Raw genomic sequence first — 16263 nt, 5'->3', positions numbered from 1 at the left:
TTAAATATATGGGATTCAAAGTTAGTGTTCTCTATCATTAAAATCCACTGCAAATGTTCCTATGGTTATTAGTGTTAACTTTTAATAAGATTTTATATTTTTCATCTTTGAAAATGTCTTTTTTCAAAAAGTACCAGTTAGATACTGCCACATAACAATATCAAATCACAAGCATACAACTTCAAGCATATTCATAGTTTGGAAGGCATTTAAAGAATTTTCTCCTTTTAGTATTTGCCTTTTATCATATCAGATAAATACACTGAAAATTAATCACTCCAATTAAAAATGCCACAACTGCATAGCTAAATGGATTTTATAATATGGAAATTTCCTTTGTACTTGCATCAAAGTCTGAAAAATGCTGCTGAAACATAGTTTGAGCTCAAAAATATGTATCTACTGAAACTCTGGGTAGGAATGGAAACCTCATTTCTTTGTTTTAATTTTGACAGCATGAAAAGCTATACAAAATGACTTGATATTATTTGTGATTCAAACAACATTAGTTGCCATCAAAATAACTTTACCGCAATATTAGTTTTAAGCACTATTTTGTCTTGCAATTTTAGGTTGAATTAAGAAACATTATAAAGTCTGCAATAAAAACTGATTTCTAAAGCCATTCAAACCATTCTGAAAAATTTCAATCTCGGCCCTACACTCAAAAGTTTGCAGTAAAATCTTATCACCACTACGCAATCAAACTACTATACAGCAGGGCATGAGGATATTCAGCTTTTATTTCTGACAAAAAAAATTCATGGAACTGACAATGGCTAAGTCAACAAGGGCAAACGTTATGACACTATTGGTTCCACATTACATGACAGATTCAAATATTCTCTGCAAAATACCTGCTAAGAGGGGCCTGTAATCCTAGCCCTCTGGGAGGCTGAGGCGGGCAGATCGTTTGAGCTCAGGAGTTCTAGACCAACCTGAGCAAGAGTGAGACCCCGTCTCTACCAAAAAAATAGAAATTAGCTGGACAACTAAAAATATATATAATAAATTAGCCGTGCATGGTGGCACATGCCTGTAGTCCCAGCTACTCAGGAGGCTGAGGCAGGAGGATTGCTTGAGCCCAGCCAGGAGTTTGAGGTTGCTGTGAGCTAGGCTGACGCCACGGCACTCTAGCCTGGGCAACAGAGTGAGACTCTATCTCAAAAAAAAAAAAAAAAAAATCTGCTAAGAAACGAAACAATGAATAACCATAGAATTTAATCATCTTAAATTTTCACAGCTTTATAAATTTGTCCACCTGAGCTTTTTCCATTCTACACAGACTTTTACCATCATCAGTTATAACACATTCTAGCAGACTGCACTTCAGGTTGTACAGAAAGTGTTTTCTTAACTTTTTGAAAATATCTTTGTCATAGTTATTCCACACATATTATTCATTAAGACTAATTCCTCAATAACTTCAAAGTCAGCATTGATTTCTCAAATAAACAACTGAGCAGTATTGGTAACATCAAGAGCCATTTGCCTTGTTTTTTAATTGATTATTGATGTTGTCAACTCTTCGAACAACTGTTCTTGCCAAAAGGCTCATAGTCTTAAACAAGTTTACTTTCTCCAGACACAATTCTGTGCCTGCTGCAATCAAACACAATTTAGTTAACCCACCCTTGGTAAATGACTTCCACGTTTGGCTAACAAATGAGCCACTTGAAAATTTACTCTGGATACAGCCTCATTTTCATGTTTTTATTTTGTGAAAAAATTCTACTGAAATAAGATATTCCTTTTTAAGTTTTCTAACTTTTCTGACTATTACTTTCCTGTGAGTTGGGAATGTTGTGATGAATGCTTAGTCTGGTAATGTCAGTGTACACTGTATTTCTTTAACACAGCTATAGTGTTACAGCATAATAAACACAAGGCTTTGCATATAATTCGATAATCCACACTCCACTGTGCTTTAAAAGTATAACATTCCAAGTCTACTTTTTTTCGTCTTTTGTTGTTTTTACATGATGGGCATGCATTGATAATAAAGTAAAATGTCACAACACAGTGATGCACACAGCACTTGAAACACTGATTACAGTGCACCAAACAGCAATGCAAAGCCATGAGAATGCCATATGGTCTCTGTCTCAATCCCTCGATTCGGCTCTTCTAGCACAAAAGTAGCCATACGCAATATATAGACAACTAAGTGTAGCTGTGTTCCACTAAAACCTTACTGATGGACCTTGAAATCTGAATTTCATTTAATTTCCATATGTCACAAAATAATACTTTGATATGGTTGATTTTTTTCAAGCACTTAAAAATACAATAATCACTCCTAGTTCATGGACCATTCAAGAACAAGTGGCAGGCTAGATTTGGCCCCTGGATTATAGTTTAGTGAGTTCTGCTTTCAGCTTTTATCTTAACAATCTGGGGGTTGGGGAGCAAATTAAAACCAAAAGGAGAAGGAGGGACATAATAAAGGGAAGAAATCAATGAAATATAAGACAGAAAAATAATAGAAATGTTTAATGTAGCCAAAAACAGGTTCTTCAGAACGATCAATAAAATGAATAAACCTCTAGTAAGACTGATGAGGAAAGGAAGGAAAAAACCCACAAATAACCAAAATCAGAAACAAAGGAGGCCTATCACTATAAACCTTAGAGATATTAAAAGGCAAAAGAGACTTAATGAAATGGACACATTCTATGAAGGTCATAACATACCAAAGCTTACTCAAGAAGAAATAGAGCAGTTAATCTGAATAGTCCTATGTCGATTAATGAAATTGAATTCTTAATTTAAAACCTTTCCCCACCAAACACACAAAATGCTCCAGACCCAAATAGATTCACTAGTGAATTGTACCAAGTATTTAAGGAAGAAATAAAACCAATTCTATACAAACTCTCCCAGGAAATAGAAGTAGTAGAAGCATTTCCAACTCATATTTTAAGCCCAGTTTTCAGCCTGATATCAAAACCAGACAAAGACCTTGTAAGAAAATTACATACCAATATCCCTCTGAATATAGATACAAAAATCTTTAAATTTCAGCTAATAAAATCCAGTAATATATATAAAGGATAATGCATTACGACCCAATGGAGTACATCCCAAGAATTCAAGATGGATTATACTTAAAAACTAACCAATATAACTTTAAGAGAATAGAAATGAAATATCATACGATCATCTCAATAGATACAGAAAAAACATTTGACAGAATTCAACACAATTCATGATAAGAATGCTTAGCAAACTAACAATAAAAGACAATTCCCTCAACCTAGTAATGGACATCTATGAAATACCTATAGCTACTATCATATTTATTGTGAAAGACTGAATGCTTTCTGCCTAGGATCAAGAACAAGGCCAGGATATTGGCTCTAACCCCTTTTAATCAACAGGAGAACTAGAAGGTCTAACCTGTGCAATAAGGCAATACAAAAATAAAAGGCATACAAATTGTAAAAGTAGAAGTACTTTTATTCACAGACATGATTATCAATGGAGAAAATTCTCGGGAAATCCCAAGGAATCTACACATAGCTTTAGAACTAATAAATGAGTTGTATAAGTTTGCAGGACACAAGTCAATTTTTTCTACATACTAACATATAATTGGAAACTAAAATCAAAACAGTAAAATCATACAGAAATGTTAAATACTCAGGGACAAATTTAACAAAATATGTGCAAGACTTGTAACCTGAGAACTACCAAAAGCTACTGAGAAATTACAGATGACCTAAAGTAATGGATACACATGTGTGTGCATGTTTATGAAATGAGACACTCAATGTGGGTAAGATGTCAATTGTCTTGGAAGTGATCCATAGAGTCAATGCAATCCCAATCAAAATACCAGCAGCCTTTTTTGTAAAAATCCACAAGAAGATTCTAAAATTCAAAGGATATAGAATAGACAAAATAGTTTTGAAAAAGAAGAGTGAAAAAGGAGGACTTCTACTACCTGATTTCAAAATTTACTACAAAGTTATAGGAATCAAGACAGTGTGGGACTGACATTAAGACAGACATATAGACCCACTGAACAAATTAGGGTGTCCAACAACAGATTCATACATATACAGCCAATTTATTTTCAAAGGCACCAAAGCAATTCAATGAGGGAAGGATAATTTTTTCCCAAAAAAAGGTACTGAACAATTGTATGTCCATACTGTTCCCAAAAAACTGAAACTCACCCCTTACTTCACATCATATACAAAAATTAACTCAAAATCGATCTAAACATAAGAGTAAAAACTATAAAGCTTCCAGAAGAAGCTTTATAACTTCACACAAGGTATTTTTTTACACCAGTTCCCTGAGCCCCAATTTCTTTTTTTTTTTTTTTTTTTGGAGACAGAGTCTCGCTCTGTTGCCCGGGCTAGAGTGCCGTGGCGTCAGCCTAGCTCACAGCAACCTCAAACTCCTGGGCTTAAGCGATCCTCCTGCCTCAGCCTCCCGGGTAGCTGGGACTACAGGCATGCGCCACCATGCCCGGCTAATTTTTTCTATATAGATTTTTAGTTGGCCAGATAATTTCTTTCTATTTTTAGTAGAGACGGGGTCTCACTCTTGCTCAGGCTGGTCTCGAACTCCTGACCTTGAGCGATCCACCCGCCTCGGCCTCCCAGAGTGCTAGGATTACAGGCGTGAGCCACCGCGCCCGGCCCCTGAGCCCCAATTTCTACAGGGCAATTTGAAAAGGGCCTGGCAATATCTGCATGTGAAGTAGGTTGAATTACAGGAGCACAATCCTAAACTTACAGAACCTGAATCTATTATATATAATAGGGTAGAAACAGCAAGAGAACTAGAATTAGAAGTGGTGCCTGTAGTGGTGACTGAATTCCTGCCATCTCATGATAAAACCTGGACAGACAAGAGTTGTTTCCTATGGCTGAACAACAAAAGTAGTTTCTTAAGATGGAATCTATTCCTGGTGAAGATGCTGTGAACACTGTTGGAATGACAACAAAGGATTTAGATTACTACATAAACTTAGTCAAAAAAGCAGCAGCAGAGTCTCAGAGCATTGACTCTAATTGTGAAAAAAGTTCCAGTGGGGGTAAAATGTTACCAAACAGCGTCACTGCATGCTACAGAGAAATCTTTCGGGAAAGGAAGAGTCAAGTGATGTGGCAAACTTCACTGTTCTTTTATTTTAAGAAACTGCCACAGCCATACCAACCTTCAGCAACCACCACCCTGACCAGTCAGCAGCCATCAACATTGAGTCAAGACTCTCCACACCAGCAAAAAGATTAAGACTCAATGAAGGCTCAGATGATCATTAGCATTTTCCAGCAATAAAGTTTTTTTAATTAAGGTATGTACATTGTTTTTTAGATGTAATGCTATTACACACTTAATAGACTACAGTGTAGTGTAAACATAACTTTTATATGTACTGTGAAACCAAAAAACTTGTGTGACTCACTTTGTAGCAATGTTCACTTTATTGCAGTGGTCTGGAACCAAGCCCACAATATCTCCAAGGTATGCCTGTAGTTTTATCTGTTCTAGAATGACATAAATAGAATCATACAGTATGTTCTCTGGAGTCGAAATTCTTTCATTTAAAATAATGCTTTTGAGATTCAACTATGTACCTGCATGTATCAGTAATTCATTAATTTTTATTGCTGAGTAGTAGCCCATTATACAAACATACTAAAATTTGTTTATTCACTAATCAGTTCTCCATCAGGCACTTCACAAAAACACAAGATATATCCTTGACCCAGGCCTTCCTTTATTTCCACTGAGATTACATCTAAAACTACAACATACAAAAAAAAAATCCACTGTGAGAGTCCGATAATACAACATACGGCAGCACTAATGCCATTATCTAAAGCCCTTGATGACCTATTGGAAGGATAATATAAAATAAGTATGTTTTTAAAACACAGGGATAAGACGCTAAAAAATGAATAAGCATATTTGAAAAATAATTAATAAGAACTTCTGGCATTAAAACACACACTCACTGAAATGAAAAACTCAGTGAACTGAGTAAGCAAGACATCAGACACAGATGAAAGGAGAATCAATAAACCAGAAGACAGAGCTGTAGAAATTGCCCAGAATGCAGCATGTACAGATAGAATAAGTAAACAAGATTAAGAAACGCAAAGAGTAGAAAGAGAAGGTCCATCATATGTCTATTATGAATTCCAGAAGCAGAAAAAAGGAGAGGCAATATTCAAGCATATAATCACTGAGAAATTTCCAAAACTGACAGAAGACAATAATTTTCAGTTTTTAAGTAAATAAAGTTCAAATCTAGAGACAATATAATAAGACTGAAGAACCTTTAAAGCAATAGACTAAAATGACAGATTACCTACAAAAGAAAAATATTTATATTGACAGCTAGCTTTTCAAGAGGAACATCAGAGGCCCGGAGACAGCAGAATAATATCTTCCAAGTAGTAAGGAAGGAAAGGGGGGATGCCAACCTAGAACTAAACTATATCAAACTAAACTATTCAAGTTTATGTGTTATAAATGCAATATAAAAATTTCAGACAGATATATCAAACTAAAATATTCAAGTTTTATGTTTTATAAATGCAATATAAAAATTTCTGATGGAAAAACCTGGGTATGATTCCAGGCACCACAAATTTTTGGTTGTAACCTCAGGCAAACCATGTAATTTCTCTAGGCCTTAGTTTTATGTCTACAAAACAGGAAAAATTAACATTTATCATTGTAAGGTTACTCTGAAAAGTAAATGTGATAATACATTAGCATCATTCCCAGCATATAACAAGCCCTGAATCAATGTAAGGTATTATTTTTACTCTACAGTCAACATTAATATAGAGAATTGAAGCACCTAATTTTTCCTCATAAACAAGAAATCAACTGACCCAGTTTTCACTATAAATTCCTAGAATCTATACTATGACTTTAATTACTTTTCACCATAATCTTGAAATAATTTTTTCAATATTCTTTAATAAAAATTAGAAGAATTTCTAGGACTTTTTAAAGGTCAGGTTAAATCTAATGACATGAAATATTTTAGCAATGTCTCATACTTGATAGCATCTCTCTTATTTGAGTTTATCACGTATTCAAAAAATAAATTCAGCATCTTCTTGCAATACTTACTGCCTAACTGACCAAGTAATGTCACCGTATACAAAATGATCCAAACAATATCTTCATCAAGGAGTTTTACACTCAGACTGAGAGGAGCTCAGTTCAAGTTCGTGCACAGATCAAGAAAGAATACTGCTTCATTTGGTCCCAGAAAATTATGATGTGTCACTGTTTCACGAGTCAGATCTAAACATAACACGTAAAGCCATGGTCCCAACCTATCTCCCTCAGCTACATCTCCAACCACTCACTCCCTTCTCTCCTTTAAATCCCCAACACACACACACACACACACACGCTCACATATGAGCTCTCTAACCCAACAGGCGTGAATTTTTATTTCATGTCAAGACTAAGACATATAATTGGGAAAATGAAAAACTAGCTTGTATCTAGAGCCCAATCCTGCTTCAGTTGTCACTAATAATTTTTTAATGAAATTATATTTATAACTCTTTTGTCTCCACAGTAGTGGTTTTTACATAGGAAATAAAACATTTTTTCAAACTATTAATAATTTTATGTGCATGATGTTTAATTCAGTTATACTTACAATACATGAGGCTAAGAAAAAAATTTCTGCTTTAAACTATTTTCATCCTCACACTTCCATATTTCTCATATGTTCCTTTTCCTTATATGAGTTGTAAATTCCTGAAAGTAGATGCTTATTTTAGAAACACTGAAGCAGCCTCAACTACAGCAATATGAAGTCAGTAACACCGGTTAGAACAATGGTCAGCAAAACAACAAATCAAGTTTGACTTTCAGCATTATCTACCACAAAGAAATCTACCAATATGTCTAGATTTTACATATTTAAAGAAAAAAAATGTTTCTTCAAATGACCAAAGTCTCATTTATTTCATGTAATGACTGATATAAATACAAGCAATTAAGAAAATACATAACCACGACTTCTCTAATTAATGCATCTCAAAGGATGTTTTAATAGCAATAAATTAACCTACTATGTGAGTACTCATTACCAAAACGTTAACTTTAAAAATCCCAATACTTCCCATCTCTTTATGCTGGGTAATACTCTCAAGGACTGCAGCTTGCCATGAATAATAGAGAATATAACTTAATCACAAACCCAGAGATAACAGAAGAACGTCTATAGCAATGAAGTTACCTGAATTCTGCAAATACTTTAGAAAAAGAAAAAAAATTGTCCATGAAACACAAAAGAATCTAGATACATGGTTCTAAGAGGGTAAATGTTTCTCAGAAGTAAACATCACAATAATTTCTGCTCATGTACTAACTTCCACTGGCATCTTGAAAACATTACAAAACACAGAAAATGTGGATCATCTGCCATTTTACCTCAAGATGGCAGCTTGAACTATAAATTTTACCTTAACTGCATAAATACCCCGTTAGCATGAAAATAATAGTAATAACATTTATTGAATGCCTACTCCACAACAGACAACATGATAAAAATGGTTTTCTAGACATTATCTCATTTAATCCTCATAACACTATGAAACAGAAATGGTTACTCATCCTCCCTCCCCATTTAATAGAGGAGGCACCTGAGGCTTTAAAGAATTTAAACAACTTGCCAACAGAGCCTGGATTTGAACCCAGATGTTTCTGATGTTGCTAACTCAGGGCCCGCCCTCCTAGCTCATTATATTGCACTGCCTCAAATCCCTTCCAAATACATCAATTCCTTTAAAGTTATGCAGCTAATCCAAAAATAAAAATAAAAGGCTCATTATTTTCTAATTCATTTGTTTCTTAATTTCATAGTGCTTTGAATGACACAACATAAAACCTTTCAATACCATCTGCTTCATATTACTTTATCAAGTAGTCTCTAAACAAGTAATTTTATCATATCTATCCACTCAGTCATCATCCAATCTACATTATTTAGTAAGCACCTACCCCATTAAACAATTATCTATGCACATATGTAAGAAACTATGTAAGGCCACGTGGAATTTACCAACTTAATTCTTGACTTCAAATAGTATCTAATATTAGATATCAGGTAACAGAAAATAAGAGTATAAAATACCTACATTCATACCAGGAAGTATGTGTTAAATACCTCTTTCATCCATATTCTTCCACAACTAAGAAAAATAAAACAAAACCTACTGGTTTCCTCTCTTTCGTTCGTTTCCTCTTCTTACCTCCTAATACTAAGAAAAATGGAATGAAGGGGAAAACAGAGAAGAATATTGACATATAGACATTCACAAGGATAGAGAAATAAATGAGATTAAAGGAATGGGCTATTGAAATACAGCAAATGAAGTTATATTATTTGTCTCTCAAACAAATAAAAGTTATGAAAGAAAGAAATAAAATTCATTGTTTTCTGAAGACTCTCCTTAAGAAACACAAGAATGGTTATACCACAAGTAGGTATTTATTGAGCACTGATTAGACTCTAAGTTCCTTTGAGAGGGGCCAGATTTTATTTGTGTATTGTCAGAATTTGGTGTACTATTTGACATAAAGACTTACTTACAATAATGTTTCTTGAACTAAAATGCAAAGCATGTGTGCTTTATAAATGTCATAAAATTATCACTCTCAAGAGTTCTAGAATACCTTAGGGAGTAAATGCAATTGGTAATCAGTAATTAAGCATAAAAGTCTCTACAAAACACAAAAAAACACAGAGACGTAATTAAAAACTATAAAAGTGTTTGCTAAAAATAGCTTCATACCAAAGGCATATTAAAAAGAATAAAGATTTCAAACTAAAACTCACTTTTTAATATGCTGCTTAATAGGAGTTTTAAACAATTACCAATGGACAGAAACAAAGTTAGAAAGAGACGTAAAAGGTCATTTATTCCTTTTCCATACCTTCAATTAAGGCCACAATCAAACCATCCCTAGCAAAAGAAATATAACTGAAGACATCAAGTGAAAATTAAACACCTACTCCATTTTTTAAACTACTGTCACAATTTATCTGGCAAATGCCTGTACACACTTGACTTTTACTAGGTATTCTAAGCTAAGGCATAATTTCTCTAGGTCTACCATATACAACGATAGCTATAATTGGAGAGAAAAAATGTTTTTAAAACATTGAGCACATTAAAATATACACATATTTTAATTTACAGATGTTCAAATATCAGTGAAATCATAATATAAATCAGTTCAGAAATGAGATACAGAGAATCGAAGTATTATATTTTAGAGGTTTTGGGATCTCAAACCATCTAATGAAACTTCCTGTTTCTTTGAAGATGAAAAGAAAGCAAAAGCACGTTAGTATTAATGGCCTATAAAATAACATTTTATAACATTAAAGGCAGCTTTGTTTAAAAGAATAATCCTTCCACATAGTCAAATCGTTATTCTATAATGCAACTACTACCTGATCTTCTTGCTTAATATGATCAAGTCAAGTCACAGAACATGGGCTTTTCCTCAGACAGAAGTGACAGTCTTGCCACAATGTAAGTAATGTAACGACACCAGACTAATCTGGCTCAACTTTTAGGCAACTAAGTTGTGAGCCTTCAGTTGCCATGGACCCCCAGGTTGAAGGTCACATGAGCATGCCCATATGAATCAAGCATGCACCTATACGTTGTTTCGAGCAACAGTGGGGAATGAATTAACAAGTGGACACCACATGCAGGATCCAGGATCCAATCAGATTAAGCCCTGGCGTGACCCCATGGCAGGACCCAGTCAGATCATGGGTCCCAAAATCAACTCATTGCAAAATCCAATCAGATCATGACTCATTACCCTATGTTTATAAAACTAGCTCAACCTTTTTGTTTGGTGACACAAAAAGTTGGGAACCATTCCTAGTGTGCACCTTGCCTGTGCCAAGTAATAAAAACCCCCTTGCTATAACCAACTTAGCTTTGTCGATTGACTTGATATCCACCAAGCAAATGAACTCCTCTGTTGGGGAGGCAACAGTAAAGAAGAGAAGAGAGATGCTTTCAGTTGAGCACTTAGGGTTTACTTCCATTAAACTGTTTTGTCTTCCCATAATCATATAAAATAGATAGTATTAACACCACTTATGAGATAAGGGTATAGATTTGAAGACCTGCCTATGATCACACAGAAAGTAAGTTGTAGTTCCAGAATTAGACAATACAAGGAGTCAGATCTGCTTGGCTCCTTCCACTACATCACATTCAGTAAACGATAGCTAGGGAAATGTTCTCTATAAAAGAATATCACTGTAAATGTTAAGAATATTACTGTAAATATCGAGAAAATAAAGTATAAAGTATTAATAAGGGCCTTTCTAGTTTTACTGTTATATTTATTTAAAAGATAGACATTAGTTAAATTGATAAATCTAAAATGGTTGAGGAATGATCCAATCATCAGATCTTGGCCTGGATTCTGTTCTCTTCAGCAACACATTAGCCTACTGGTTTCCTCACTATTTTAAGCTCCCCCTTAATAAACTGATCAAAATTTAAGGAGAAAAATCACACAACCTCCTGTTTTACTGCCATTCAAAACTGATTTCCAACCTCACTCAATAAAACAATTCTTACTTGTCCTTGCTCAGTTCCTTTCCCACAGTGGCTATTCCAAATCCTCACTTTCTCCTTTCGTACCCTAATCTCTTCTCTCATCAGTTGACCTTTACTCCTGTCTACCTCTTAGAGACCATAAGCTTTGACCTTTCACTTTTTTAATACCCAATATGTAAATAGCTATATCCAGTCTCATTTCTGCTGGAAGTGCTGCTTCTCTCCTATCAATACTAGCATAGTGCCGAGGAATACAGCTAGCCCTTAATTGATCTTTCTTAAATGTGACACATTAATTCAAGAACAATTTTTTCACTTTCCCACTGAGGCAGGAGGATCTCTTGAGCACAGGAGTTCAAGACCAACCTGGGCAAAATAGTGAGATCCTCATCTCTACAAAAAATGTAAAAATTACCCAGCTGTGTTGGCATGCATCTTTAGTCCCAGATACCTTGGAGGCTGAGGTGGGAGGATTGCTTGAGCCCAGGAGTTGGAGGTTACAATGAGCTATGATCACACCACTGGACTCCAGCCTGGGTGACAGAGCAAGACCCTGTCTTAAAAACAAAAACAAAATAAAACCAAAAAAAACAACCCTACAAACTTTTGTTAGTTACTGCCTCATCTCTTTCTTCTCTTCATAGCAGTCTCCTTTTTAAAAAAAAGTGTGACTGGACATTTTATATTAAGGAAGTACAGTCAAGTAGGATAATGATATTAAAGTCATATTTTTTTAAAAAGAGTCCTTAACTTGTAAAAATACATACTGAAATAATTACAGATAAAAAGATACGATGTCTGCATATCTTCAAAATAATCCAACTGGGAGGTAGGGATTATAGACAAAACAAACTTGGTTATGTGTTCACTCTTCAAGCTAGGTGATAGTTACATGAGGGTTCATTCTATTTTCTCTTCTTTTGTATATGTATTACTATCGAAAAATTTAAACATTTTTAAAGTAAGCTCACTGATTCCTCTTCATTTTTGCAAAGTTTTGAAATGACTTCTAGCCACAAAATCTATCAGACACATCTCAGTCTTCACCTTACGTGCCCTCTCAAAGGCACCTGATGCTCTGCTGCCTGCTTCTTACTTGCCTCTGCTTTGTTTGTTATGCTCTCCCCCAGGTCTGCCTCCTCTCTGCCTCCTAACCTCAGTCTCATTTGAGGGCTCTTCTCCCATTTCTTCTCCAACATGGAGCCTCCCTCAAACACACACACACACACACACACACACACACACACACACACACACACACACAGCTTAAATGATGCTGCTTCCAGAGTTCTATAGTCAAACCTCTTCCATTTTCTTTTTACTCATTCCTCCAAGGTGAGCTGTTCCATTCTCTCCTGTACCTTCAACTATTAATACTTATCCATATGCAAACTTTTATCTCCAGCCCTGATCTCGCTGAACTCCAGACCCAAATGCATCCCACCGGAATTTCCCACAGGAACCTTGAACAAATATTCGAAACTCGACTAATTTATCTTTATCTTCACCCCAACAAAAACCTCTCATCTCTGTCAAGGGTTTCATTATCCTCTCCATCATCCCTAGCCAGAAACCTAGGGATCATTCATTTGGGGTTCAAAATCTTTCAACATCCGAACTCTTATTAAGTCATATCAATTTTACCTCTTAAATATGCCTCAAATCCATCTCTTTCTGTAACTCCAACTACTTAGTTCAGACCCTCTTCATTTCTCTACTGGACTTTTGTTTTTTCTACAACTGGTTGCCCTACCACCACTCTAATCTTTCCTCTCCTAGGTCCACCCTCCGCACTGGAACTGGAGTTATCTCTCTAAAATACAAACCTGATGATATCACTACTCTATGTGAAATTTTTCAGTGGTTGCCCCATGTTAAGAAAAATTCTAAACTCTGATCATGGTACCAAGTACTTTAAGATCTGGCCTCTCTCTCACTACTTGCAAATATTCTGGGATCCGGTCATTCAGAACAAATAAAAAACACTCATTCTTAAATCTATCCCTTGTTCATGCTGTGTCATTTACCTAGAATAACTTTCATCATCCTCTCCCCAATGAAAGCTTATTTGTCTTAACACAAGCCAAAAGTCACATCACACTGAAGACCTCCTCTGACCTTGTTAGACAGTCAGGATCTCTCTACTAACTGACAGGGAGAATGGCATCAGTGCTTGAGATCATGACTTATATAATGACTCATGAGTCACATAAGTTGAAATCCCAGGTTCATACTTGACAAACTATGATTTTGGGCAAGGTTTCTAAACCTGTTTCCTCATCTCTAAATAACAGTAACTAATTCACATAGCTGTTGTAAGGATTAAGAAAGAAGCTGCATGCAAAATACTCTGCACAATGCCTCATGCAGGATAAATACTTAATAAATGTTATCATTATATGATTATTTCCACTCTGGGTCCCTACAATTTGCATGTATCTCTATCACACTATTGTGATGACACGACTGTTTGCCCATCAAGACACAGACTATCTTCAATTCATCCCTTTATTCCAGCCACCTGGCATAATGCCTGACACACAGTAAATTCTTCACAAATCGTGAATGAATATATAAATACTTCAAATCCCTACATTGTGTAACATAAGGCCTCAGTCTTTTTTCTATTGGTCTTACTAAACCTACTTTCCATCTCTTTCTTGTACAAAATTGCTGCTTTTAAGTAAAATTTACAGCTTAATTTTAATTGGGAGAAAACTAATTGTATAAGATTCTTGGTCTTATTTTTTGTTTCTAAAAACACACACACACAACAAATAAGCCCGTGATCAAAGAATTACTGTATAAAATAGTAAACATCTAGAATGGTTATCTACCTATTGAAAAATTTTCAAGGGTAATCAAGGAAGGTTTTCTAAATCTGTATCAGCTTCCTTACTGCCAGGCCTTGGGTTGACTCTAACGACTAAGGTGCATTCCAGAACATAAAAAAACACAAATCAGAATATAGCATTTTTCATTCTGTAAACATGCTCCTGAGAAATTCTGAAAAAAACACTGGAATAATCAAAGAAAATAATTATTACTACCTACTGCTAAAAAAATAAAAGTCGGTGCTTTAAAAGTTACTGGTAATTTAAAGCTGAACTAATCTTCAAAATAGAATCAATCTGTGTAGGCAGTGCTCAGGTTGGTGGGGGGGCAACCTTGAACCTCAATAAATAAAATGCAAAAATGTAGAACAGTAAAAAAAATACTAGATACCAGCACATAATGGCAATGATACCTTTTCTCTACTTCCACACCTAACCTTTTAAACATTACTGCTCTTTGAGTAACTACTAAAATTGATGGGTTTAATATGCAAACACCTCTGAGCTACTTTAAACATGACTAAATACCTAGAAATAATCGAATCTGGGAAGGGAAAAAAAAAAAAGCCTGTTAAAATACGGTTTCTCGGGTCTCACATCAAATGTGTGACATACATACGGTTCTGCACCCTGAGGCAGCAACCTGGGAGGGTCAGAGGCGCCGAAGGCCCGAGGCCCTGCAGCTTGGGCGGCTGCTCATCCCTGAGACTACGCTGGGCGGTGGCCCAGCCTGGGTGGGGCTGAGCGCTGCAGCCGGGGCGGGACAGACCACAGGGCGGGAAGCACGAGTCTCACCTCCACTTCCCTTTTCCTGCGCACAGAGCCCAGTTCGGCGACCACCCCACAGCCCCCTCAAGACAAAGAGAAAGATTTTTCTCCCTCCCGGTCCGCTCAAAGTTTATCGGTCTTTGCCAGCGGCCAGGGCCGCCGGGCTTTGTAGTTCCCCAGGCCGAGCCGCCCCGCCGCGGCCGCAAGCCCGCGGCGCCACAGAACTACAATCCCCATGATGCCCCGCGATCCCCCCCGCGCCCGCTCCTCTTCCCCTCCCCGCACGGCGGCCCGCCCCGGAGGAACCCCGCCGTACACGGGCTGGGCGCCTGCGGCGGCGGGAGACAGGGCGGGGCTGCCAGCTCGAGCACCCCGCCACCTGCTGTCCCTCTCGCGCCCCTCTCCTTCAGATTCATTACCCAGGTGCCGCAGGTCGGCGCACTGTTGGCGATGCGGTCCAGGTGGGGTGGGGGTGGGGCGCCGGCCGCCGCCGCGGAGTCCGCTAGTTGGCGACGTGCGTGAAGAGGCGGCGGCGGCGCAGGGTTGCCATGGCAGCCGCGGGCCGTGCGGCGGGGGCCGGGCGGGGAGAGCGCGCGGGGGCGCGGAGTCAGTTCTGGGAGGAGCCTGTGGAGCCCGCCCGGGTGCTGGGAAGGGAGGCGCGAGGGCGCGTGGTGGGAGAGGAGGGTGATCGTGACATCGGAGAGGACGGTGGGCTGACTGGGCTGGTCGTACCTGGTGAGCCCTGCCTCGGCCGCGGCCAGCCCCCGCGACGCGGCGCGTTTGTGCCTGCGGTATTCGGCGAGGACGCCTGTGGCGTCAGAGGAACGAGCCCCGGAGCGTCGGGTCCAGCCGCCTTCGCCCGCCGCCTGGCCGGGCATCCCCGCCGGGACGTGGGGAGCCTGCGCTGCCTGTGTTTCACCGCTCAAATCGAATTTGCAGCCTCTCACACCTCTTTTCTGCCATTCTCTGGGGAGTGGGCTAGAAAGGAATTATTCAGTAAGATGGAATGCATACGGCCTCGATTGATTATCGATTGATTATTCAGGAGGTTTTAGAACTTGTAAAGT

General features: G+C 37.6%; 1 protein-coding gene across 2 annotated transcripts in view; it reads right to left on the bottom strand.

Annotated features, from left to right (window-relative positions):
• The window catches only part of KATNAL1 (katanin catalytic subunit A1 like 1), a 63432-nt gene extending 47638 nt beyond the window's left edge, over window positions 1–15794 (bottom strand). The window contains exon 1 of one of the 2 annotated variants that reach the window (XM_045566838.1): window positions 15616–15794. The gene's annotated coding sequence lies outside the window, so the exon portion shown is untranslated. Of the gene's footprint in view, window positions 1–15223; window positions 15384–15615 lie in introns of those variants that run through there. The other variant, XM_045566839.1, reaches the window with a different exon arrangement.
• Window positions 15795–16263: the final 469 nt, after the last annotated feature.

This window comes from Lemur catta, chromosome 13, assembly GCF_020740605.2.
Source record: "Lemur catta isolate mLemCat1 chromosome 13, mLemCat1.pri, whole genome shotgun sequence".
Taxonomy (NCBI): domain Eukaryota; kingdom Metazoa; phylum Chordata; class Mammalia; order Primates; family Lemuridae; genus Lemur; species Lemur catta.
This window is presented reverse-complemented; position numbering and strand designations above follow the sequence as displayed.